Source organism: Cydia fagiglandana, chromosome 25 (assembly GCF_963556715.1).
Source record: "Cydia fagiglandana chromosome 25, ilCydFagi1.1, whole genome shotgun sequence".
Classification (NCBI taxonomy): Eukaryota; Metazoa; Arthropoda; class Insecta; order Lepidoptera; family Tortricidae; genus Cydia; species Cydia fagiglandana.
Window position 1 is genome coordinate 9018965 of NC_085956.1, and position 27998 is coordinate 9046962.

Consider the following 27998-nt stretch of genomic DNA (forward strand, 5'->3'; position numbering starts at 1 on the left):
TCTAACTGACAGGCCGATATCGTCCGGCGGCCTGTTAGTCAGTGGTCGGCTTAACTGTCGGTCATGTCAAGGAGTAATTTCAAAACATTGTTTATTTTATTTAAGTATTTCTTTGGCATTGTAACTTTAAAATTGTATTTTGATACGGGTGTACAACTGTACGACCGTGTTGCCTGAAATAAAACATTATTTATCTATTTTATTTTATTTATTAGAATGCAATGAAATACTTTATCATTTTTCTAACGTAAACGTTGTACTCAAAATAATTTTTCTTGCATTCTTTGACTATCTTTATTCACATTTTTGTGGTAATATCGTTTAAAATTGCGAAATCTTTTCTTCTACATTCGTCGATTTTCAACGTCTGTTATACATCTCCTCTCCAGTACCTAGATATTACCTAAAATAAATTAGTACCACTAAAAATCCGCAACATGGCGAAGGCTAAAAAAATCTTATGGTAAACAATATAAATTGTATTTCAGTCAATTTCTTTAAATGATCGCTCTAGTAAATTGGTGTACAAAAATAAATCTTTTTGTAGTTATATTTATTTACAAGAAAGATTGAAGCCACTTTTCTATTCTACCCACATCTGGACACGCGGCAGCGTGTCAAGCCAAGTTCAAGCAAAGGAACTGGCTAGCCAGCGCCGAGTGTAATATTACACGAACCACTTGGTGCCACTTTTGACCCTTCTATAACTCAAAACATCTTTGACGTAAACACATAAAACTACGTGTGTTTAATTATATCCATAAGGATATCTAGAAGCCCAAATTTCATGAAGCTAGCTCAAACGGTTATAAAGGTATGAAGGTCAAAAAGTCGTAAATTTTAAGACTGACTTATGACTTATAGTACCTAAACCTAACCTACTTCCAGATGACCTAGAAGGATGAAATTTGGAATCCAGCTTGGTTATTGTGTGTAACCGTAGGAAAAAATCTAAAAATAAAATAAAGTTAAAAAATAGGGGGGGTCCCCATACAAAAAAACCATTTTTTATTGGGACTGACATATAAGTACCTAAACCTAACCTACTTCCAGATAACCTAGAAGGATGAAATTTGGAATCCAGCTCGGTTATTGTGTGTAAGCGTAGGAAAAAATCTAAAAATAAAAAAAAGTTAAAAAATAGGGGGGGGTCCCCATACAAAAAAATATTTTTTTATTGTAGCGTTAGAACCGTTACAAGCAGATATTTGAAACTACCCCAATATATGTATTATTATATTTGCTATATTAAAATAAAGTTTAGTCAAAAAATAAGTGGTGTCCCCATACAAAAAACTTGTAATACGCTCTAAACAACCGGCCAACGGTGTGTCGTCGGCGGCGCGCGGCACCACATAATTATACAAAGAACAGAAGTAAAAACCATACAGCGGAAACACAAGAAAAAACATTAAATCTCAATACCTGCCTAGTTTTCTTTACAAAAAGTATTGATATCCCACCAAAAACATAAATGTAAAAAAGGAGAGCCAAGTTCAATACAAAAATTATGCTTGGCTGTGGGGCTCGCCGCAAAAAGAATGGAGATCTAAATGAGTGCCACTGCCAAGTTCTATGCAAAATCCAAATATGTATTTATAGGAACAAAATAACATTATAAACAAGTATTAAACTCTATTTCTTTGCTTTATTGGATACCTATAACAATTGCTGTTATTTAAAAAAATGTGAGATCTTAAAGTAGGTTAGATTTGGCTTGGTCAGGTTTTATCAGAATTACAATATATATATAAAATGATTGATATAATGAAAACTGGCCAAGTCAAATCTAACCTACTTTAAGATCTCACATTTTTTTAAATAACAGCAATTGTTATAGGTATCCAATAAAGCAAAGAAATAGAGTTTAATACTTGTTTATAATGTTATTTTGTTCCTATAAATACATATTTGGATTTTGCATAGAACTTGGCAGTGGCACTCATTTAGATCTCCATTCTTTTTGCGGCGAGCCCCACAGCCAAGCATAATTTTTGTATTGAACTTGGCTCTCCTTTTTTACATTTATGTTTTTGGTGGGATATGTATTACCTAACCCTTTGCCTATGTACTTATGATTGTTTTAATGTAATAAATTTTTGTTGTAGTTTATTTACAAGAAAAAACCCCATTGCCCGCTGAACCCAAAACCAGCCCCTACCCGGAAACAGAAATGACTATATTTTTTTAAAACCGCAGCCGCAGCGCCGGCGCCGTTCCTTTTTCAAAATTCGAATTTGAAAATGGAACGCCATTACAACGGTCATTAAAAACAGATCATAGACAAAGGTTTGGTATTAGTAGTTTTTTTAAGTAATTTTAAAGCGATTATTTGTTGTATGTAATAAGTTTTTTGTGGTTCGTCTGTATACTAAAGGTCTATTATATATTTTTCAAATATCTTGGGTACGGTGACATATGTCATCACAAATTTTACGATTATTTGCATTTTAAGATTAAAAATTGTATAATCATTTTCGAAAAGAGCTGATACTTCTCAAACTGCTGGAATGATTTATGTCAAACATAGCAAGGAAACTCGCTTTCACGTAAAAATCGCATCGAAATCGATCCATCCGAGAGAGCTACGATGCCACAGACAGACAGACACTGGTCTCAAACGTATAACACCCCTTTGCGTCGGGGATTAAAAATAGGAATGTTTATAAGAAATCTTTCTTGATTGATCGAAAGAAATTAGAAATTTCTATACAATTTTTACTAGTTTGCATTTCTCAAATGCCTCTACGAAATAAAAGTACGAAAAACATAACCCTCCCTTCCTATGACAGTAGGTAAATAAAACCTAACCAACTTTAAGTCACATGTGACATTAAATAACATCGACAACCTATTACATATTTATCAGTCTCAACGGCGCCGGCCAAACATTAACATAATTTAGACCAGATTAACATTAACATGTATTCGTTAATGTTAATCTCATAATGATATACTAGCGGGTATCAGAATATTCTCAGGGTAGACGAAATGGGTCAGGCGCCTGTTCTAAGTAATATTTAGGGAACCGTCGCGACATGGTCAGCTTTGGCCCCTAATAACACGACGAATATACGAATATTACAACGAATATTATAGCTCAAAAACTTAATGTAATGGCGTAGATTCTTGTTCATCATCATCATCATCTCCTAGCCGTTTTCGGCTATAGCGACTGCTTTTCTACAGCTGAGAGCGTCGCTGGTGCGCTCTCAGGTGACTGGGCCCGATTCGGATTTTGAAATAGACATCTATGAGATATCTTTTAGACATCACCAAGATACGATAACGATATATTTAAGATCTAACCTGTCAAATTTGACATTTGCGCGATTCTGGTGATACTCCTGAACGATTTCCACAGGATATGACTTAGAGATCCAATTCACATCTAATAGATATCTTACTCTATCTAACGTAAAAGTGACATTCGTTGCCCGAATTGCGCTGCAAAAGAGAACTAGTTGATATCTAAATTATAACGTATCTAGGATGGATCTAGTACGTGTCGTCTCTTGTGAATTTCTTGAAGTTCGAATACGGCAGATGGTCAGCTTTGGCCCCTAATAACAACGAATATAATAGCTCAAAAACTTAATGTAATGGCGTAGATTCTTGTTCATCATCATCATCATCTCCTAGCCGTTTTCGGCTATAGCGACTGCTTTTCTACTGCTGAGAGCGTATCTGTTGCGCTCTCAGGTGACTGACGTAGACAATCTGCCGTATTCGAACTTCAAGATATTCACAAGAGACGACACGTACTAGATCCATTCTAGATACGTTATAGTTTAGATATCAACTAGTTCTCTTTTGTAGCGCAATTCGGGCAACCAATGTCACTTTTACGTTAGATAGCGTAAGATATCTATTAGATGTGAATTGGATCTCTAAGTCATAATCCTGTGGAAATCGTTCAAGAGTATCTCCAGAATCGCGCAAATGTCAAATTTGACAGGTTGGATCTTAAACATATCGTTATCGTATCTTGGTGATGTCTAAAATATATCTAATAGTTGTCTATATTTCATAATCCGAATCGGGCCTAATCTTTGCAGCAAATGACCACATTCGCCGCAGGTCAGCACCCCTCCGACGTAATTATACTATGTATCAGATTCTTGTTAAAGTATATGCAACGCCGGTAAAGTTATTTACTATACAAGTGCGGAATTCGCAACGAGTGACGAATTTTAAAACATTATAGAGGGAGTGGGTGCGCTCAGGCCATGTGAGAATTTGATACTACTCATCAGCCGGCCTAGCCAAGGTTACAATCGCTATAGCTTCAACAACGAAAAGCATTAAGTATGTCTCTCTATCACTCTTCCATATTGGTGCGACAGTGATAGTTGCGTTTCGATCGCTACGGAGCGTAAGCGATCGACATCTTGGCTACGTGGCCAGAATTGATAGGTAAATATATCTATAGTCGCACCAAACAAAGTCTGCAGCGGATTTGATAGCCCACGCAGTGTAAGTGTTATGTATACGTCATAATTTCATAGAAGTTTGACGTTTAAAATGACACTTGCACTGCGTGGGCTATCGAAATCGCTGCAGACTTTTCACGGTCTGACTATATGCTATAGGTAATTTAGAGATGGGCCCAATATTCGGTATTCGGCATAATCGGCATATTTTTCAATGTTTGTATTCGGGCGAATAGTTCGGTTCCAGCAGCCGAATATATACCGAAAATTCTTTGGGCAGTTTTCGCCCAACCGAATATTCGGTTCGGTATGAATATCCGGCCGGCAAAGCCCATATTCGGCCTGTCTCTACTATAATTACTTCGACCGGCCAACCCCATTTTAAAAGCATTTAAAAAAATCACACTTTCAACACGCTTTCTTATTTTGTCACAACACTATGTTATGTCACATTCAAACTTGTCACAACTTGTCACAACACTTTACCATCACACTTTCCTTAATCTTGTCACACTTTTTATCCATCTTTATCCACGTGATAAAATAACTGTCACTTTTTAACACCGTGGGATAGAAAGTGACGGACACCGTTTTATCACGCTGTCACGTAGACAAGAACGACCATCATATCCGTACTTATTTATCAAAAAACCAAATTTCCAAGTCACCACTGTTCACCGCCAGAGTTAGTACGGTAATGATACCAGAATGCTATTACCACGTAACCCCAATTTGCAAGAAAACGGTAATTTGGTATCGATCATTATTGGTCAATCATTTAAATAAGTTTTTGTGCGGCCGAGCAGAAATGTGGGGTTTTCGACCTAGGCCGGAAAGGGATGTTGAGGGAGGGGCTTGTTGACGTTTTAAAATATGTCATGTCATGTTTGTCGTAACATGTTCTATCTATATACGTAATACTTGGGACGTACTGAAAATTCCTGGACTGGCTATTTAGAAACAAGTGCGAGTCGGACTCGCGCACGAAGGGTTCCGTACCTAAATGCAAAAAAAGGCAAAAAAAAACGGTCACCCATCCAAGTACTGACCCCGCCCGACGTTGCTTAACTTCGGTCAAAGTTCACGTTTGTTGTATGGGAGCCCCACTTAAATCTTTATTTTATTCTATTTTTAGGGTTCCGTACCCAAAGGGTAAAACGGGACCCTATTACTAAGACTTCGCTGTCCGTCCGTCCGTCCGTCCGTTCGTCCGTCTGTCACCAGGCTGTATCTCACGAACCGTGATAGCTAGACAGTTGAAATTTTCACAGATGATGTATTTCTGTTGCCGCTATAACAACAAATACTAAAAACAGAATAAAATAAAGATTTAAATGGGGCTCCCATACAACAAACGTGATTTTTGACCAAAGTTAAGCAACGTCGGGAGTGGTCAGTACTTGGATGGGTGACCGTTTTCTTTTTGCTTTTTTTTTCGTTTTTTTTTTGCATTATGGTACGGAACCCTTCGCGCGCGAGTCCGACTCGCACTTGCCCGGTTTTTAGTATTTGTTGTTATAGCGGCAACAGAAATACATCATCTGTGAAAATTTCAACTGTCTATCTATCACGGTTCGTGAGATACAGCCTGGTGACGGACGGACGGACGGACGGACGGACGGACAGCAGAGTCTTAGTAATAGGGTCCCGTTTTACCCTTTGGGTACTGAACCCTAAAAATAAGTCGTCTCATATAACAGAATCCAGAAAATTTCAGTATGGCCCACGTATATTAGTGACCCGCCCCGGCTTCGCACGGATTACACAAAATCTTAACAAATTATACACCTTAAGTTTCCTCAAGAATCTCTCTATTGATGAGTGGGAAATGCATGAAAATCTGTTCAGTAGTTTTTGAGTTTATTGCGAACATACAGACAGACCTACAGACGCGGCGGCTTTGTTTATAAGGTGTAGTTGATCAATTGGTCGCTAATTCTCGGTTGCGGTAAGTACGATCGAGTCACAAGCATCTTGACATGTCAACATTCCAAAAATATATTTACACGATCTTATTTACCTCTCTATATTTAATTAAATAACTATTCCTTTAAAAAATGTAGTTAAACCATATTATAATTAGTAGGTATGTATTATTCGTATATAGGTATAGTAATCTGTCTATAACACTGCAACCAATATTCACAAAATATGTTATTATATCCCAAGATTTCGGTTAAAAATAAAAAACTACTTATTACATCGAACGCTCTCAAGAAAATTCAGTCATAATCATCTACACACTTCTCCCTCCATGTCCTTTGGAAATTTGTTTACATATTAATGACTGTGAAGTGGTGTTAAGAAGGTTGTATGAGCTGTTATGTTTGTATGTATTTGTGACGTTTAGTTTTGTATGGGTTCGTTTCTTTGGTGCATTTTGTCACGAGCAGGCTACACGAAAAATGTAGTGTAGGAAAACATTATAACTAACTATTTTACTAAGCAAACAGGAAGAGGGGAAGGCCAAGGAGAGCGTACATGGATCAAATAAAGGAAAAGATCAACGTCGTGTCGTATCGGGCTGTCAAAGAGAAGGCGGAGGACCGCCAAACATGGAAATTGCTCCACCGACAAGAGTCATACTCTTAAATATATGATGATGATTTTATTATATTTAGAACTATATAACAAATCAAATTATTTTGTTATCTTCTTCTTTTACCTACCTTTAAACAAGCAATTATTGTATTTTTATTTATATATACATATGTATATTTCGGGGATCTCGGAAACGGCTCTAACAATTTCGTTAAAATTTGTTATATATGTGGGTTTTCGGGGCCGAGAAATCGATCTACTAAGGCCTTATCTCTGGGAAAACGCGCATTTTTGAGTTTTTGTATGATTTCCAAGCAAAGCACGGCCTTTCGGAATTCTAATTATTATAAGAGTTGAGAGTGAGCATTTTAAAATGTAGTATGGAAGTTGTTTATCGCTCCTTACTCTTATAGTAATAGAAAAAAAATCAAACGAAGCGGCATAGCTTATCCAAAGCGGAAAAGGAGGACTACCTTTGCCCATATAACCATTCCAGTCGCAGAATCATCAAAGTGGTAACTAAATGTCAGATGTGTCGTAACAGAGTCCACACAATGTGTCTAGAATTGTTTCGAAACAAAGTGTCGTCGCCGTGTGTACACTTTTCCGTAACAAGGTGTCGACACATTTGTGTGCACTTTGCGTGCGGTTTGCGACTAAATCTGACAGAAAATTTGTGACAGCAAATGTCAATATAAAATACCTCTTGAAAACCAAGGTTTGTCAAACTACTATTAGTGTCTCGTGTGCTCGTAAGTAATTCTAGTAAGTCATCATGGGCGATGCAAATGAAAACCATATAAACACCCAACACCCGTCAACCTTTTACAGAAAAGTTTTTAAAGAAATGCAATAAGCTACTTAGGTCAGCCAACGAATGCTCCAAAACGTTGTAAAGGGAAATGCTCGGAACACAATTTTTGACTCTGTAACTTGGTTTGGACAAGTTAGGAGGTGAACATATCAAAAGTCCCCGGCCGTAGCCCTTGAGCAGGGGGAAGAGAGGGGGCTTTGATGGTCCCATTTTCCGGTTTTTCGATTATATCTCGGAAACTATGCATCTTAGCGACATGGCCACTTATACAAAATGAAAGTTAATTTAATTTGTTACAAGTTTATTCAGTCAATTTTTTCGATATGTTGAATAGTTTTTGAGATATCCGCTCTTGAAAGTTTATTTAGGGCTCTCAATATTATCTTGATATATCTACATCAGTGAAGGTGCTAGGCCGTGTATGGTATCGTTTTCGTATAAATCTGGGTTGCTGAATCCATTTAAGGTATCACATTGACACCATTCCACAAAATTAAAAAAAATCTTTTTAGGGTTCCGTACCTCAAAAGCAAAAAACGGAATCCTTATAGGATCACTCGTGCGTCTGTATGTCTGTCCGTCTGAATACACAAAATAGTTCTTTACCTATAGATGACAGGAAAACCTATTAGAAATGTGCAGTTAAGCGCGCGTCGGACTTAATGTACGGAACCCTTAATACGCTCGTCCGACTCGCACTTGGCCGGTTTTTTTTAAACTCCTCTTGACGCTTAACCGCTGAACCGATTTCGTTGAAATTTGGTATAGAAATAGTTTGCGTCCCGGAACAGGACATAGGATAGATCTTATAACCAAGCAACCTTTTGAAGGTGTGAAAAGTGGCGTGGAAATTTGTACGGGAAATCAATAACCGCTGAACCGATTTATATTAAATTTGGGATGGTCTACATCTTTGATTTAGTTAAAAATGATAAAAAAAACATGACTTCAAACCTAAACTTAAACAGTATTAACTTCAAGAAGTCAATTCTGAATTCCCCCCTACACCTCATTTCACACCTTTAAAGGATGATTTTTGAGATAACTTTTTATGTCCTGTCTCGGGACTCAAAATATATGTGTACTAAATTTAAATTAAAACTGTTCAGCAGTTTAAGCGTGAAGAGGAGTTTAAAAGAAAGTAAGTTTATATGTTTTTACTTTGGAATGGTGTCAATGTGATACCATAACTAAATTTGGTACTGCGCATTTATACGAAAACGATACCAAACATGGCCTCGTAGCTTTACTGTTGTAGAAGTCAAAATAAAATTGAGAGCCCTAAATTCTTATTACTTGACCAAACTTGTGTAGAAGGAAAAGGAAAAATAAAAGTCTTCGGCAGGAATATAAACACAAATATATATTTTTTTTTTTGCGTTACTATTTCAATCATCAAATATAAACATACCTTGATTATATTATTCTAGTGAGATCCTCATAGATAAACAAAAACATTTACTTAAAAAATTACAAGGTCGAAATGTCACGGAACTTGTGAGAGTAATATGTGAAAAATAAAAACTTTTATGACAAAAAAATCTGGACACAATTTAAGAAGCATCCAATTGCGTCGAGGAATCATCTGTATTTTTGCTTGTTTCATTACCTCCTCGCTTCTTTTTTTGTCCTTTGTATTCTGTAGCAATTTGTTAGATCTGAAAATAAAGATAACTTGCGTCGTCACGGATGTCGATTTATAGGTTTTAGGGAGTGCAGAATTCGAAAACTATGATCATTTTATATTCCAAGATGGCGGCTACGTATTTTGTCATAAAAGTCGTCATGGATATCGTTTTATAGGTTTTAGGGAGTGCAGAATTCGAAAATGATGACCATTTTGGATTCCAAGATGTCTGCCGTGCACTTTGTCATATAAGCCGTCATAGATGTTGATTTATAGGTGTTAGGAAAAGCAGATTTCGAAAATGATGACCATGACCAACAAAACGACATCCATATCGACTTTTAACATAGTGCATGGCCGCCATCTTGGATTCCAAAATAGTTATTATTTTCGAAATCTGCGCTCCCTAAAACCTATAAAACGACATCCATGACGACTTTTATGACATAGTGCATGGCCGCCATCTTGGAATCCAAAATGGTCATCGTTTTCGAAATCTGCGCCCCCTAAATCCTATAAAACGACACCCATGACGACTTATATGACATAGTGCATGGCCACCATTTTGGAATCCAAAATGGTCATCATTTTCTAAATCTGCGCCCCCCAAAACCTATAAAACGACACCCATGACGACTTTTATGGCATAGTGCATGGCCGCCATTTTAGATTCCAAAATGGTCATCATTTTCAAAATTGGAGCCCCCCAAAACCTATAAAACGACATCCATGACGACTTTTATGACATAGTGCATGGCCGCCATTTTGGATTCCAAAATGGTCATCATTTTCGAAATCTGCGCCCCCCAAAACCTATAAAACGACACCCATGACGACTTTTATGACATAGTGCATGGCCGCCATTCTGGATTACAAAATGGTCATCATTTTCTAAATCGGGGCCCCCTAAAACCCATAAAACGACATCCATGACGAATTTTATGACATAGTGCATGGCCGCCATTTTGGAATCGAAAATGGTTATCATTTTCGAAATCTGCGCCCCCCAAAACCTATAAAACGACACCCATGACGACTTTTATGACATAGTGCATGGCCGCCATTCTGGATTCCAAAATGGTCATCATTTTCTAAATCTGCGCCCCCCAAAACCTATAAAACGACACCCATGACGACTTTTATGACATAGTGCATGGCCGCCATTCTGGATTCCAAAATGGTCATCATTTTCTAAATCTGCGCCCCCCAAAACCTATAAAACGACATCCATGACGACTTTTATGACATAGTGCATGGCCACCATTTTGGAATCCAAAATGGTCATCATTTTCTAAATCTGCGCCCCCCAAAACCTATAAAACGACACCCATGACGACTTTTATGACATAGTGCATGGCCGCCATTTTGGATTCCAAAATGGCCATCATTTTCGAAATCTGCGTCCCCTAAAACCTATAAAACGACATCCATGACGACTTTTATGACATAGTGCATGGCCGCCATCTTGGAATCCAAAATGGTCACCGTTTTCGAAATCTGCGCCCCCTAAATCCTATAAAACGACACCCATGACGACTTATATGACATAGTGCATGGCCACCATTTTGGAATCCAAAATGGTCATCATTTTCTAAATCTGCGCCCCCCAAAACCTATAAAACGACACCCATGACGACTTTTATGGCATAGTGCATGGCCGCCATTTTGGATTCCAAAATGGTCATCATTTTCAAAATTGGAGCCCCCCAAAACCTATAAAACGACATCCATGACGACTTTTATGACATAGTGCATGGCCGCAATTTTGGATTCCAAAATGGACATCATTTTCGAAATCTGCGCCCCCCAAAACCTATAAAACGACACCCATGACGACTTTTATGACATAGTGCATGGCCGCCATTCTGGATTACAAAATGGTCATCATTTTCAAAATTGGGGCCCCCTAAAACGTATAAAACAACATCCATGACGACTTTTATGACACAGTGCATGGCGGCCATTTTGGATTCCAAAATGGTCATCATTTTCGAAATCGGCACTCCCTAAAAGCTATAAATCGACACCCATCTCGACTTTTATGACAAAGTGTTTGGCTACCATCTGCATGCAAGACATTTCTATTATTTTTACGTACATAAATGGCCCCCTGTCAACTTCCAACCGAGATTTAATCGATAATTTATTCGATTAATGTTCAGATTAATTCAATTTCAATCTATGTTAGGTCGACTAAACTAATCGTGATTAAAATTTGAGAATTAACTTTTTTTATTCCATTAATTAGTCGAATAAACAGTTAATCTATTAAGTCCCATCTCTGACCACGGCATTTTTACACTTTGAGAATATCTGAAAACAAATGAACACAAGGAGCCATTTTGCAAATCCAATAACTTTGTTATTACTTTTGACAGCGCGTGTCATGTGTCTACACAGAGTCGACACAAAGTCGAAACATTTGCGACTACTTTGTGACTGCAATATTTTTCAGCCTTAAACCATATTTATACATCATAATTAACAAGTTTCGTAGTATGTAAAGCGTTATTTCTGTTATTTAAGTATAGTATACGCATCGAAGTACTAAAAATGCATCAAATAATATATTTATGAACACAGGCACTGAGAAGTAAACAATTTCATTTCCGGCTAAACTAAAACAATTTGGTGGCGCGTTGATTATATTACACTTAGTTTATCAAATCACTCGAGCAGTTTAATTCCCCATAATAATTTAAGTCCTATTGTAATATAAATGCAAACAATATATAATTACGTCTTGTAATCCGTTTTAGAGATGGCGTATTAATGTCACTTATTTTTATTTAACTATTTTTCCATCTGACAGTTTCCATTTGACAGGAACAAAATGAACGAATGAACGAATGATTTTGGCATAAAGTAGTCGCAAACTAGTAACAATGTGTGCACACGGCGACCACACTTTATGTCACTTTGTGTCATGTGTCGACCCTTCCCCATTTCTGGTAACTGTGTCGACACGGCGACGACTCTGCGACTGGAATTGTGACCGAAACAGACGGTGTCGACACAAGATGTGTCTACACCGCGTCGTAACGGCGACTGGAAATGGTTGTATGGGTGGGCCCGATTCGGATTTTGTAATAGATATCTATTAGATATCTTTTAGACATCACCAAGGTATGATAACGATATATTTAAGATCTAACCTGTCAAATTGACATTTACGCGATTCTGGAGATACTCTTGGACGATTTCCACAGGATATGACTTAGAGATCGAATTCACAACTATTTAATAGATATCTTACTCTATCTAACGTAAAAGTGATCTTGGTTGCCCGAATTGCGCTGCAAAAGAGAATTAGTTGATATCTAAACTATAACGTATCTAGAATGGATCGAGTGCGTGTCGTCTCTTGTGAATATCTTGAAGTTAGAATACGGCAGTTTTTGTGGAAAGGCGATTTTGGTGTGGTCGCCCACTGTCGTCATAAATCCTTACACACACACACTCCAGGGCATGATTTTCCTTGAAGGGGCCCAAAAATTACCAGTTCGCCGCACGATATCACGATATCTTTGTTACGATACCTTTACGATATCTTTTGTAGGATAAGCATTCTTTTGTGCAATAAAGTTTAAATACTTACTTACTCCGTTGGTTTAGAGACACAAAATGAGACTTGGCCTCCGACACAAGACAGCGCCACTTTTCTCGGTCCTGTGCGACCTCTCGCCAATTGTTGACTCGATGTTCATGCAGATCCGCCTCTACCATGTCGCACCAGCGATATCTGGGGCGTCCGGGGGTCTGGGGCGATATAGGACGTCTTCCTGCTGGACGGCCCAGGTATGCTCTTTTCACATTCCGATCTTCATCCATTCTCTCAAGAAAAAATAAATAAATAAATTTCAGCCTGTCAGTTGTTCGGAACTGTCCACCTTTTACGATTAACATTAGTATTAAAAATGCCCCAAACAAGTTCGCTTTTAAGAAATCGTTACGTGCTTTCTTTGCTGGTAGAATGAAGGATTCCTAGTTTTAGTTATATAAGTTATATATTTTATTGTATATATTTAATGTTAGGTATATATATATATATATATATATATATGTATATTTATATTTATATTATATTTATCGTGTATATTTTGATGTGCTTGTGTATGTATGTTAAAATTCCTTAAATTAGCGTTGCGTTCTTATATTAAATTTTGTTAGTAGTAGTAGCAGTTGCACCGCCCACAATCTCTCTGCTTTGCCTTAAGGTTGACTGGTAGAGAATGCTTTTGGCATTAAGTCCGCCTTTTGTACGATAAGTTTTCTTTTGTGCAATAAAGTTTAAATAAATAAATAAATAAATAAATTAACTGACATGCCGATATTTCCGAGTCCGGCGTTCCAGCGAACTGGTAATCTATGGGCCCCTTTCCTACAGCATTCTCTGAATCCCTCGCTTACTCTATACTCACCCAACTTATCATTATGTTAATTCTGATTTGGTTACTAGACGTGCCTAACGGCAACCGTCTTATAATCGCGCCGATATCCATCTGTCATGGCCGAGAATTTAAATCACTATAAAAGTATTAATTACATATCACCATTAATCCAAAATCAACCTTAGGACCTTCGCTGTTAAGTCGAATTTATAAGTACGGGTTAAAAGAGTTGAGATCTTTTTGAACTTTGATTTTGATTTACCTCAAAGTTAGGTCGGATTTTTAACAAATTATGCAGTTTTTGCGCTTTGGTGTGCATATTTATTTTTGCCATTTGGTGTTCGGGGATTGATCTTATAACATTTTGAAGAAAACACCAGATTTAACTTTGATAAAGAAAAAAAATATATTTTGAGTTTAGTAGGTACCTATGTTTTTTTCATTGGCATGTCTTACTGCTCATATCGCTTGAAAAATTGATACATTTTCACCGGGAAATATCTTTAAAAAAAAAGAATATACCTATTAGTAGAAAATGTCATTAATAAAATTTTAATGAAAAAATCATAATATCATTACATTTCATTCAATGGTAGTTTATTATTTATTAAGATGTTCATTTCATTTAACTAGACAGAGTTTTTAAGGGTTCCGTACCCAAAGGGTAAAACGGGACCCTATTACTAAGACTCTGCTGTCCGTCCGTCCGTCCGTCTATCACAGTTGAAATTTTCACAGATGATGTGTTTCTGTTGCCGCTATAACAATAAATACTAAAAACAGAATAAAATAAAGATTTAAGTGGGGCTCCCATACAACAAACGTAATTTTTGACCGAAGTTAAGCAACGTCGGGCGGGGTCAGTACTTGGATGGGTGACCGTTTCTTTTTTGCCTTTTTTTGCATTATGGTACGGAACCCTTCGTGCGCGAGTCCGACTCGCACTTGCCCGGTTTTTTATAAATTATTAAATAAGGACAATTTTACCCAGTACGGATATGATGGTCGTTCTTGTCTACGTGACAGCGTGATAAAACGGCGTCCGTCACTTTCTATCCCACGGTGTTAAAAGTGACAGTTATTTTATCACGTGGATAAAGATGGATAAAGCTATCCATAATATGCCGGCTCTGATCAACTTAGTTCCACAAAAGCCCAATAAGGCCTATAGTTCGTTTTTTTAGCATTAGAAAGAACTCCACAGAAGCAAGCGTGCAGTTTTTATCAGGCTCTTTAATTCTTAATAATTATTGAATTATCTAATGTAAGTAGCATGGTCAATACATATAATTTACTTCAAATTATTACCGCTAAAAGTGCCAGATTTAGAACCACAAGCTTACTTCTGCGAAGTTCTTTCTAATGCTAAAAAAAACGGACTATAGGCCTAGAAATACCGGATCAAATATTATTGATTAAACACACAAGTGCCCTTACCAGGATTCGAACCCTGGACCTCCTACTTTATAGACAGGGTCCCTACCGACTAGGCTAGGAGGCTGTTAAGAGTTAGGAACATGTTAACCCTCTCATGTACATTGATTAACATTATAATGCCAGAACGCGTTGACTCACCACAACCACCTACTTAAACCTAACATAAGGTTATGGCGGACGGAAAATTACATTAATTAAGTATGGGCTCTGCTCTGTATTATAATCATTGATGTATTTTCGAATTTTGGTGTTAGCATTGTGATACACTGTTAGCGATTGAACTGCCAGACTTGATATACTTGATCAAGCAAATCTTGTCACTAGAAAAAGTGTAGGCGCGAAGGGTTATCGTCCCATAGAAAATTTGAATTTCGCGCCTTTTTCTACTGACAAAATTTGCTTGACCAAGTATAAATATTATCAACACAGGCCTATAATGTACATTGTACAAGATTGAGAAAATAATATGTAGAAACTGCATAAATTATTTTTTCTTGTAACATTAGGTAAGATTCCATCATGATAGTATTTCCTAAATTTATAATTTCATAAATTTATAAGCTTCGAAGTGTGTAAAAGGGAAGTCATCACGTATAATGAACGTTCTTGGTAACCTATTTACCTACGTACCTATGTGAAAGAGGAAAGTGAAAAATTTGACCATTTCTGAGTTTCATATCATATCGCTTGCATATATACCAAAAGGTAAGTTTAGCGGACTGAAAAATACATTAGCATCCATTTAGCTTAGCTTTCATTGCATCTCCGGCGTAATTTTTTGGTAAATATTGGTTGGAAATTGAGCCGATACGTCGATGCTGTGGTGGGAACGCTTCAAGGGGGCCTTGATGTGCTGACAGCCAAGTTTGGGAGATACCGTCTACTTTGCCGCCAGAGTGCCTATACTTGCCGCAAAACTAAGTGGCAAGTCAGGGCATAATGCTATCTCTTTCACTATTGGTTAGTCTTAACTAGGGTAAAGTACATTATAATATAATCTCAGTCCCCAGTTGGTATTGCGGCAAATATAGCCAAGATGCCAATCATTCGCTCTGTAGCAAATGATACTGTAATCTCTCTCTATCACTCTTCCATATTAGTGCGACAGAGGCAGTTGAGATTCGTTTGCTACGGAGCGTAAACGTTTGGCAACTTGGCTATGCATCCAGGGGTATCTTCTTCCTCGCGTTATCCCCGGCATTTTGCCACGGCTCGGAGCCTGGGCTCCGCTTGACAACTAATCCCAAGAATTGACGTAGGCACTAGTTTTTAGGAAAGGGACGGGTATCTACGGGTAATTATAGAAAGTTACGACAAACTCATTTGTACGAGCACGAGCCAGGGTTTGAACCCAGGATATCCGGATTGTAAGTCGCACACTTTTACCGCTGGGCCACCAGCGCTTTTTCGCATTCATGGGTATATTGGCCCAAAAAGACATCTTTCGGTAATTATCGTTTGTAACATCAAGAGCAATGAGCCAATACATAGGGGCGGGAACGCTTCTTGAAAGCCTTGATGTGCTGACAGCCAAGTCATTTCCTCAAGATTATCGATTTGCAACAACGATTACGTTTCTCAATCCAACCTTCCAACTCAGAGGGGAAACTCAGCCTTTTGCAATTAGTGTTTCTTCTCGATGTTTTCCATCACCGAATTCTTAGTCGGGTCAAAAACGTATTAGTATGAGTTGAGGTTAGGTAATAAGACTATCCTGTGGACATTCAAAAGTAAACGGATTTTGGTATGAACTTTTACTTCTTTAAATTTGTATGATAAAGTCTTAGAAAAATGTGGCCAAATCTTTAACTTCTGTAATGTCCACAGAAAAGAGATCCGAGGCCTTTCCCGACCATTTTAGACCTAGTCAAATTATATTTTGTAACTAATTTCCTTCGGGTTCGAACCTTTCGAATCAAAAGCCGCTCGCCATAATTATTACCGCTACGATACCAGCACTTACCAACAAGCTTTGTCGCGAGCTTTTTTTTACCAGCCTATAGGTAAGAGTGTCCTGCTGAAAAAAGCGCTGGTGGCCTAGCGGTAAGAGCTTGCGACTTGCAATCTGGAGGTCGCGGGTTCAAACCCTGGCTCGTACCAATGAGTTTTTCGGATCTTATGTACGAAATATCATTTGATAATTACCAGTCGCTTTTCGGTGAAGGAAAACATCGTGAGGAAACCGGACTAATCCCAATAAGACCTAGTTTACTCTCTGGGTTGGAAGGTCAGATGGCAGTCGCTTTCGTAAAAACTAGTGCCTACGCCTATTCTCGGGATTAGTTGCCAAACGGACCACAGGCTCCAATAAGCCGTGGCAAAATGCCGGGATAACGCGAGGAAGAAGAAGAAGAGTGTCCCGCTGATCGGCCAAAGCCTTCTCTCTTTCCCGGCATTTCGTCCTGTCCAGTGTCCAGTGCACACTCCCATGCAATCGCAACAGAAAACTGCGTCACGAAAATGTTTTTTTAGTATTCAAGATTTTTATTATTATATATATGTTAGTTTGTAAGGTATGTATTTATGGGCCTTAGTTGCCTGAAAATAAATGCTTTGATTGATTGATTGGTTGAATGTCGCGAACTTGGCTTTTTTTTTTACAACTACACATTGTAACGAAGTACGTGCGTTACGACCTGGCAGATTGGATCCAGCTTTAATGGTAACCTTTGTTTTAATTTAAAAATATATTTTAATACAGTATAGTGCTTAAACTTATTATTTTTCGTAAAATTATTTAAAATTTAATTTAAGTGATAAAGAGTCTTAGCATCTGGTGACTGATTAACTTCGAACCGGCTTCCGACTCAATTAATAAATTATGTTTTAAAATGGGTCCGTCGAGTTTTCATAATTATGTCTATTTATAATCGTTTATTTAGAAGGTTTCTGTCCTCTGGGTAACCGTCTACGCTCGAGACGAGATCGATATAATCATTTATTCAATATTGCATTGTCATGTACATAATAAGGTGTTACAATTTAAAAGGCCAGTTCGTGGCACCCTGTAAGAGCACACAATAGTAAGATATACATGCATATTTGCAGTGTTATACGATTAAACAGGTCTATAAGGCCATACCAACCTATATTCAGGATGGGGTACTACTATTCAAACGATCGGCAATAACTTCTCAATTTAAATAAATTAAAGACGCTTTAGAAACAGACAGACAGACAAACATATAATACCCTTCTTTTTGCGCCGGGGGTTAAAAATATTAAACTAACCTAAAAACAACAGTCTGCTATGATGATAGATAATGATAAATCAGTTTTTTTGGACGGTTGAAAATATTTCTTGTGGGACTAGACCACATGTTAGATCACTTCAAATCTGTTTTCTATGGAAAGCGTCACGTGGTCACCTCAAACTTTAAGACGAAACAGGAGCTGAGTTTTAAATATTGTAGGTAAATATACCCGTCTCGCTAACGGAAGCGGCTCCTAAAACTAGTGCGATAAGGACAAGGCGAAAAATCCTGCGTAAAAATCTCAAAAATCGAGGTTTCGTACTCGACTGTTTCCTCCTCCAAAACTTAACCAATCTTAACCAAATTTGGAAATCTAAATGATTATGAAATTATCTGTGTCGGACCGCTTTTTTGGCTAATTGATATCAGTTTTGAATACTACGAGTACGCCTCTCATTAGCATAGTCAATGAGGCCATTTTGGCCATTTTTGAAGGGCTCTAGCGCCTTAAAAAAACAAAAATCAAAAAAGCAAAACGGTCCGACACAGATATTGACAATATTAATCTTTGTTGAAAAAATCATTGCTCTAGCATCAAAACCCACGGAGGAAACAGTCAAGTACGTTTGTATGGCGAAATGACCACTCCTGTTGGCTCTTAACCCGGACCCGGACCGTTCGTGAGTCATCCTTTGCTCAGCCAGTACTTCAGAATCTCAGAATCGAAAGTCCTAAAGTCATAATAATTATTACATTAAATAACAGTCCCCGAATATTAAGTACAACATTAAAATATCCGATTTGAAAAGCTTTAACTGCAAAAAAGTCAGTAACTAAAATTAAAAACAAAGTTTTTCTTCGTCAAATTAAATATTACCTACTCAATATTCCTAATAAGAAATATCTAAAACGTCCAATTCTGATACGTGTACGTTAATTACTTGTAAACGCCAATATCGATCTTGTATCGACTTTAGGTGCCATCTACCGTCGAGTAGCGGAACCGCCGTCACGGCGCGCGCCGTTCATCAGTCATCACACATAATTGGGCAAATTACTTCAAATTAAACAGATTTATTGCTGTTTACATGACATTTATCTGATATCTGCATTAAGTGCTTGTTTATACAGTTACACACGTGTTATTATGTACTTTGTACATTTTATAGCTAGTGCAAATGGTCGATTAGTACTGTTTAAGTTTTGTTAACGATCTCGCATAGATTTCAAAATTAGAATGGTAATAATTTTTCCGTCGTCGACTGTGCAGTTGCGAATACTCAAATTCTTTGGACACATCACTCGTAACGAGGACTCCATGGAACGCTTGGTGGTGCAAGGGAGAGTCGAAGGCAAAAGATCTCGTGGCCGCTCCCCAACACGATGGACAGACCTCATTAAGTCCATCACAGGGAATTCAGTCAACGATTGCTCCCACTCCACTAAAAACAGAGCCATATGGCGACGGATCGCAAGAGCTGCGGTGGCGCAGAAATCGACCGTGACATGACCACGACCACTCTGTCAAGAGTGCACGACTAAGAAGAGAATAATTTTTCCACCCACAAGATGGACGGACGACCTCGTTAAGGCCGCCGGAAGACGAGCGGGATGCGGGTCGCTTCCAACCGGTACGAATGGAGGTCCAAGGGGGAGGCCTATGTTCAGCAGTGGACGTCTGCTTCTTATGGCTGAAATGATGATGCTGAATAATTTTACAGCATTTTGCACCCGAATTCGTAATTATCTTACATTTTCCGACCTACATATTTATTTTCACCACCTGTTTAAATCTTTTAGCGCATATTTCCTAAATTCTAAGTTAAATTTTAATTTATTCTACTATACGATTGGTCGACGAAGAAGCGCTGGTGGCCTAGCGGTGAGAGCGTGCGACTTGCAATCTGGAGGTCGCGGGTTCAAACCCCGGCTCGTACCAATGAGTTTTTCGTAACTTATGTGCGAAATATCATTTGATATTTACCAGTCGCTTTTCGGTGAAGGAAAACATCGTGAGGAAACCGGACTAATCCCAATAAGGCCTAGTTTACCCTCTGGGTTGGAAGGTCAGATGGTCAGATTTTAAAATCCTGTTGTATGATGTCAATATCCAAAGAGGAAAATACTACATTTGTATGTAAAAGCAGACGTGATTTCGTGCCCTTTCATCTCAAGATAAGCATAGTATTTCCTTTATTCATCATTCTTCTTAGGCTAGGTTTTTAATAATATGAATATAAAAGTAAAATATAAAAACACTTACAAAACAATAAAAAATACATATAAACACATTATAAAAAACCTAACCTAGGGTGCCGCCAGCAGCGGGGCAAGGCCCAAGCTACCGGTGGTCAGGGCCGCAGAGAGAGGAACCGGCGGACTATCCGCGCCGTGTCCAAGATCACCGCCTTCTGCATCTGTCCCTTGATCCAACCTTGTCCTTTTTAGTGTTCCGTACAAAACTTTGTTTACGGAACACTTATGGGATCACTTCGGTCTTGTTTAGCATAGTATTTATTATTATTGTGGCCAGTCGACTGAGAATATCTTTTCAGAGTGAAAGTTGGATAAGAAAAATGTTAGAATTAATGCTCGAGGTATACACTCGTATCCATAGATCTAAACTATCTATTACGGCACGCATGTTTGTCTGTACGTATATAATTACATTAATTACTGTATTTATTAAGTCACTAGTTTTATTTTCACGTTTGTAAGACTATTTGTAAGTAAATTTGATTTTATGGGTCTATTTATTGGGTTTATTTTTCGGTCAAAATAAGCGCGGACGTGGCAGGCCCAGACGGAGATGGCGGGACGACTTAGGGCCTCTTGCACCATTCCATTAACCCGGGGTTAACCAGTTAAACCTGGACTTGCCATGGTTACCCATACAATTTGACATTAATTTAACGGTTTAACCGCTTAACCCCGGGTTAGTGGGATGGTGTAAGTGGGCCTTAGACGCCTTCATTAATAACTGGCCGGAAAAAGCTCAACAACGGGAGTCGTAGAAATCAAGGGGAGAGGCCTTTGCCCAACAGTGGGACACTAAAACAGGGTATTAACCTCTAGCCGCCCAGAGACCTATAAAAAGGTCTCCTGTTCCATTCTAATTTGAACTTTGTGTTGACGAAATAAAATTTCATTTTGCTTGGCAAGGTTTGACGTATGGGCGGCTAGAGGTTAAAAAAATCGGTCGTTGTATGTATCTAAGAAAAACAATATTTCAGTTCGAAGCATCATTCAATGAAATGTAATAAGTATTATACGTATCATAATTAATTCACAATTTACAGTGAAATTGTTTACCACATTCGTAAAAACGAATTTAATAAATCCAAATTAATAGTCACATGTAGCCGCTGCCAAAAAACCGCTCTCATACAATCGAATTTACGCTCTCATTTTAAACAACATGCCTAATTAGCGTAAAACCTCACTGTATATTAAATATATATTATAAATCGAGTTGACAGAATCATCTATTGGTCATTATGTCAAGCACTGGGACGTTTATTTTACTGAATTAAACCTAAACCTGGAGCCAATATTTTATTTGTAGGTTTTTTACTTTTTAGGTACTTTTAGTTAATTAGTTTAATTCTTTTTTTTGTCTATATTATTTTGCTTATATTTAAGTTTAGTTTTTAATTAGTTTTATGTTTAGGTTATGTAGTGCATTTTTAACTATTTGCCTAATAAATTACTACACTTTATATAAAAATAAAATATATATATTAAGAACGGGTCATTCACGTATTTTAAGTCGAAAACGCTCGACATGTTTCACTCCACATGTCGACATGTCGTTAATATATTTATTATGTTTGATTGTCACGATAGTTTTGTTATTAAAACCTCACTGTATAATGTTTCTTCAGACAAACATAATATGTCTGATATAAATTTTATTGATTATACAACAGCAAAAATTAAAAAAAAAAAACACTAGGAATAAGAATGTAGTAACATTCTTATTAGAATAATAATTATCTTATTCAATGAGACTAATTCTGAGCAGACTGTTTAAGATGTAGACCCAAAACGGGATTTAAACTCCAAGTAACATTATAAAATAAAAGTTCTACATTATAAAAGAAAATTAAAAAAAAGCATGAGATATATACTTACCAACCAATACTTAAAACCAACAAACATGTGCTCATACTATTTTCCTGAATAAAATAACTAATAATAAAACCAACGTTTATTTTAAATTTAATGAAAATTAATGATTAGTATTATTTGAAAAAATCTGACGATAATTCACAGCGCGCTCAATAATTAGTTCGGCAACTCGCCACTAGATGGCGCCACGCGTCCACAACTCGACCAAGCCAAACCTGTCACGGTATGTACGGGTATAGTAAGATTTTAATTATGCAGGTAAAGAACTGGTTATCAAAGTGTTTAAGTGGTTTCAACGCTAGATGTGTTGGTTATTATGATTTTTATACTTTATTGATAGACGCTGGCTTATTTAGGTAAGTTAAAGATTTTGTTTATGTTATGAGTTAATTGTCTTAGGCCCACTTGCACCATTCCACTAACCCGCGGTTAAATTATTAACCTAGTGTCAAATTTTATTGTATGGCTGACCATGGCAACTCCTGGTTTAACCGGTTATTAACCCCGGGTTAGCGGAATGGTGCCACTGCTGCAAGTGGGCCTTAAAGATTTAGGTTTAATTCAGTAAAATACACGTCCCAGTGTTTGACATAATGACTAATAGATGATTGACTCAACGCTGACAACTTCATTACTTTTAGAGCACTCCTGCAATCACTGAGCCTTGCCCGTAACTCCAACCTCTGAACATCTTCAAGTGAAATAATATATGATATGTCTCGGGCTAGGCATATCGTATAATTAAAAGATTAAACGAACTTACCTGTAAGTGAAGTTCTATCTGTATTATACGATATGCCTTTTTTTTTTATTTTTTTATTTTTTTTTTTTATTTATTTTTTTTTTTTTTTTACGTGGAGTAATGCATTTAGGCATTCCGCCTAGCCGGGGAACTAGGACGGATATGTCGGACTCGTGGCCAAGGGGCCAAATACCGACTAAACCCTCCACGGTATGCCCGTCTCGCAGCAATAGTGACGGTGAACACGGAATCGCAGAGCATTCTACCGCGAACACCGCCTGCTGCCGACAGCCGAGGCTGTCCCCTCCTTGGACCCGAAGGCCCTGGAGCCGAAGCTCCCCCTCTCGAAGGTAGTATGCAGGGCGACACCACACACTGATCCCTCATGACAACCTCCACGCCGGGAGGAGATGGAAAAACCCCGGGTTCCACCTCCTCAGGTTGTCTTAGCGATTTTTTATAGAGGTGGTCATCCTCGTGGCCACCATGCCGGCGCCGGCCAGCAGTGGCAACCCCCCCGGCCGTCATCATAGGCCCTCTGCCTAGACGGTTACGGGGACCGCAGTTTTATACAGGTCAGCGGCATTCCTGTGCCCTCACGCGCCCAAAGGCGCCCGGCCCGAAGGCCCCATCCGCGACCGTAGCCGCCCGGCCCGAAGGCCCCCTCCAGCACACACTCGGGTGAACTCTCCCTAATTGAGAGGACACCCTGTGCGGAACCCCCTCAACCCCCCCACGACAGGACATTGGCAGCACCGGTAAGGAATCACTTGAAAATCAAGAGATTATTTACCGTTGCCCCCGGGGTGCACCGTCCAAGAACCCTTCCCTTACCCCCGGATCAATTAGATCAAGAGGAATGAGAAGGGACCTGGCGCTCTGGGAGGTTTCCTGTCCGTAGCACCCCATTATACGATATGCCTAGCCCGAGACAGGAGGCACCCTCCCTCCCTGTACATTCCTGACAGTAATGTTTTCCCATTTATTGGAAGTTGGAGTTCACAGGCAAGGCTCAGTGATTGCAGGAGTGCTCTAAAAGTCAACTGTCAACTCAATTTATAATTACCATGATAATAAGTCTAACCCTTTACGGTCCAAATAAAAAAAAAAGAATTACTACTCGATTTTTTTTGCTGACTGAACAGAAAGGCGCACTTATCCCAGTAAGAGATCTCCTCCTAAAGTCATCATCATATCAGGCAGAGGACGTCCACTGCTGAACATAGGCCATAAGCTTCCTAAAGTACCTATCTGTAATATTGTATAAGTAGCTCTAAGTACCAATGCAAAATTAAAACTACACAATAATATCGTTTTAAACCCCTTATTACATTCAAATACTTGACAAACTTCAAAACAAGCCTCTTAATCGGTTAAAATTTAACATTCACCAAACAACATAATGGCCTCTTCACATCTGATATTGTATTTCTCGGTAGAAGCCACTTAACGCATTTGCGACCTTATTCGGAGGGCTTAAGAGTCAAGAAGCGGGTAATATTCCGACGGGTTGGCGACTACAGGGGAGGGTTTGTTGGTAGAAACCAATATTACTGACTATTGTGTGTTAGAACTGCGCGAACCATTAAAAAAAAATTTCCCATACAAGAATCGAAAAAAAACCGGGCAAGTGCGAGTCGGACTCGCGCACGAAGGGATCCGTACCATAATGCAAAAAAGGCAAAAAAAACGGTCACCCATCCAAGTACTCTGACCCCGCCCGACGTTGCTTAACTTTGGTCAAAAATCACGTTTGTTGTATGGGAGCCCCACTTAAATCTATATTTTATTCTGTTTTTAGTATTTGCTGTTATAGCGGCAACAGAAATACATCATCTGTGAAAATTTCAACTGTCTAGCTATCACCGTTCGTGAGATACAGCCTGGTAACAGACGGACGGACGGACAGGGACAGCAGAGTCTTAAATAGGGTCCCGTTTTACCCTTTGGGTACGGAATCCTAAAAAAAAATTCTTCCCAAACAAGAATCGAAAAAAAGAATTAAAAACTCTTTGTCCTATTCATAGAGAAAACACTAGAATAAGCGATGTTTTCACTATAGGTAGTTCGTTTTTTTTAGCATTAGAAAGAACTTGCAAGAAGGTAAGCGATCTTGGCATGTCTTTTAATTAAAAACGCTTTTTAAAAATCAAAAACTATTACTTATGAAAGCAGAAGAATATAAATGATCGTATTAGATTCATAATTGTTACATATTTGCCGTAACTTATTTTTAAAATGTGTTTTTCAATTAAAAGACACATCAAGATTGTTTACCTTATTTCTAATGCTAAAAAAAACGAAGTATAGAATAAGCGATGTTTTTCACTAAACCCTTTCCAGCGGCGGTATCATGGACGCATTCTTGTAATTGTGTAGATGTATTATCCGTTGGTGATCCTTAAATAATAAAAAAATCTTATCACTTGTCATGTCATGGTTCACTTTCGCACTTACATACTTGTTACGACTTGACAGGCATGATGACAGATGATATAAAACCGACCATCTTAGCCCTACAGGACAGATTATCATAATTAAAGTGGGAAGAAGATGAAACATTTTGTTAGACTGCCGTATTCGAACTTCAAGATATTCACAAGAGACTACACGTACTAGATCCATTCTAGATACGTTATAGTTTAGATATAAACTAGTTCTCTTTTGCAGCGCAATTCGGGCAACCAATGTCACTTTTAAGTTAGATAGAGTAAGATATAGATGTGAATTGAATCTCTAAGAATATGAATCAGGATATGAATCCTGAGGAAATCGTTCAAGAGTATCTCCAGAATCGCGCAAATGTCAAATTTGGCAGGTTAGATCTTAAGCATCTCGTTATCGTATCTTGGTAATGTCTAAAAGATATCTAATATATGTCTATTACAACATCCGAATCGGGCCCCTAGTTCTATTATGCCCAAATATTCCCGTTGTTCATTGGTCGCTTTGCAACCTTCGCTTGTCGCTTTTGTACCGCTAGTGTAAATTTCAGTCGATAGCGTGACGTGACGTACGCGTTAGCGCCATTTTGTATGTGATTTTGAGTATACAAAACTTATCGCTTGGCGCGCTGTTTAAAATCCCATACAAAAATAGACATAACGCAAACGCGAACGCTCGTCACGCTATCGAATGAAATTTACTCTTCTTCTTCCTCGATTCCTCGTGACTGAGGGTCGCTACCACATGAGGTCGTTATTTTGTGCACCAAGGCTCTCCATTCTGCACGATTTTCTGCTTTCCTAATAATAGGCGCCTGTGTAGATCCCTGGCAGGCCTTCTTTACAGTGTCCACCCAGCGGGTTGGTGGATGTCTACTACCCCGTCTCTCATCCACCATGCCAACCATAATGCGCTTTTCAAAGTTGTCCGACTCCCGTCTGGCCACGTGTCCAAACTCCAAAGTAATTAAGACTGCATCGAGCAAAATCAGCGAAAAAGGCAGTCACCGTTTAGTCGCTAGCGTTCACATCTCTTGATAAAAAAAATTATAATAAATGTCATTATTATCCCAAAGAGTGTGTTTACAACGAATCACCCTTGAAAATCTGAAATATTTTACAATATAATAAATACACTTATGCAAAGTTGTACCTAAAACGAGATGAACGAGTGTCAGCGTTTAGTAAAATTTGTATAAAAAAATCGATGCTCATGCTATAAAATCGAGTGATTTCGAAAGCCAGATAACTGGACTACAACGAATCAGGCTTTTCCTATTTTTCCTCTTAAAGGCTACAAAGAAATTCAATCGTAAACGTAAACTTTCGTAAAATTTCCATACATCCGCCATATCTGTCAAATTCTCCTTTCAATCAGATGCCCGCTGGGCTTGGTTCAAAGCGGACGCGTACCAGGATCTCCCAGTTTGACAGTTTGAAATTCATATCCGTATACGAATGATGATACCAGTGAAAAACTGTGTTCAAAATAAATAGGGTAAATAAATAACGTCACACGGAGATCTAGAGTCATTAAAATTTCGACATCTTTTTATTCACAAGTCATAATACTTAAAAAATATAACAAATTATTTAATAAAATATATGAATACAACCAAATCAGTGTAATTAGCTTCTTCCTAATTCACTTAAAATGAAAAAAGTTTGAAGATTTGTTATTTCTTATTGGAATAAATTTTCATTGTGCTGGTATTCATGTTACGTCATTTTAAAAACATATATAATATTTGTTCCTGAGTTATGGATGTTTTCTATGCATTTAAGTATTTATATATATGTGTATATTATATATATCGTCGCGTCGTCTAGTGCCCACAACACAAGCCTTATTGAGCTTACTGTGGGACTAGGTCGATCTGTGTAAAATTGTCCTATAATATTTATTTATTTATTTATTTATTTATATATGACATAATGTCAATATACTAGATAAACAATTTATCAACAAAATTCTTCACATTTTAGCCTAAGCAATATAAATTATTAAAATTTTATTTATGAAGACGGAGCAATGTTGTTCACATAATTTCAGCAATAAAATACCTATGACATGACATGAACAAACAAGGAAAGCTATATATAAAAAGTGTTTTTTCTCTGTCTTCTCACAAAGGAAAGTTTGACAGTTTTAATTCCTCAAAGGAGGTCAGTAGTTAACACTAAACTCGAAACAGCAGCTTTAAAAAAACATTAGGGGTCACTGACCTGTCCCAGTAAATTGAG

General features: G+C 37.9%; 1 long non-coding RNA gene across 1 annotated transcript in view; it reads left to right on the forward strand.

Moving 5' to 3' along the window:
- LOC134676979 (uncharacterized) overlaps positions 1–27668 on the forward strand; it is a 29087-nt gene extending 1419 nt beyond the window's left edge. The window contains exon 2 of the long non-coding RNA XR_010099980.1: positions 27585–27668. This is a non-coding gene — a long non-coding RNA (uncharacterized LOC134676979). The remainder of the gene's footprint in view (positions 1–27584) is intronic.
- Positions 27669–27998: the final 330 nt, after the last annotated feature.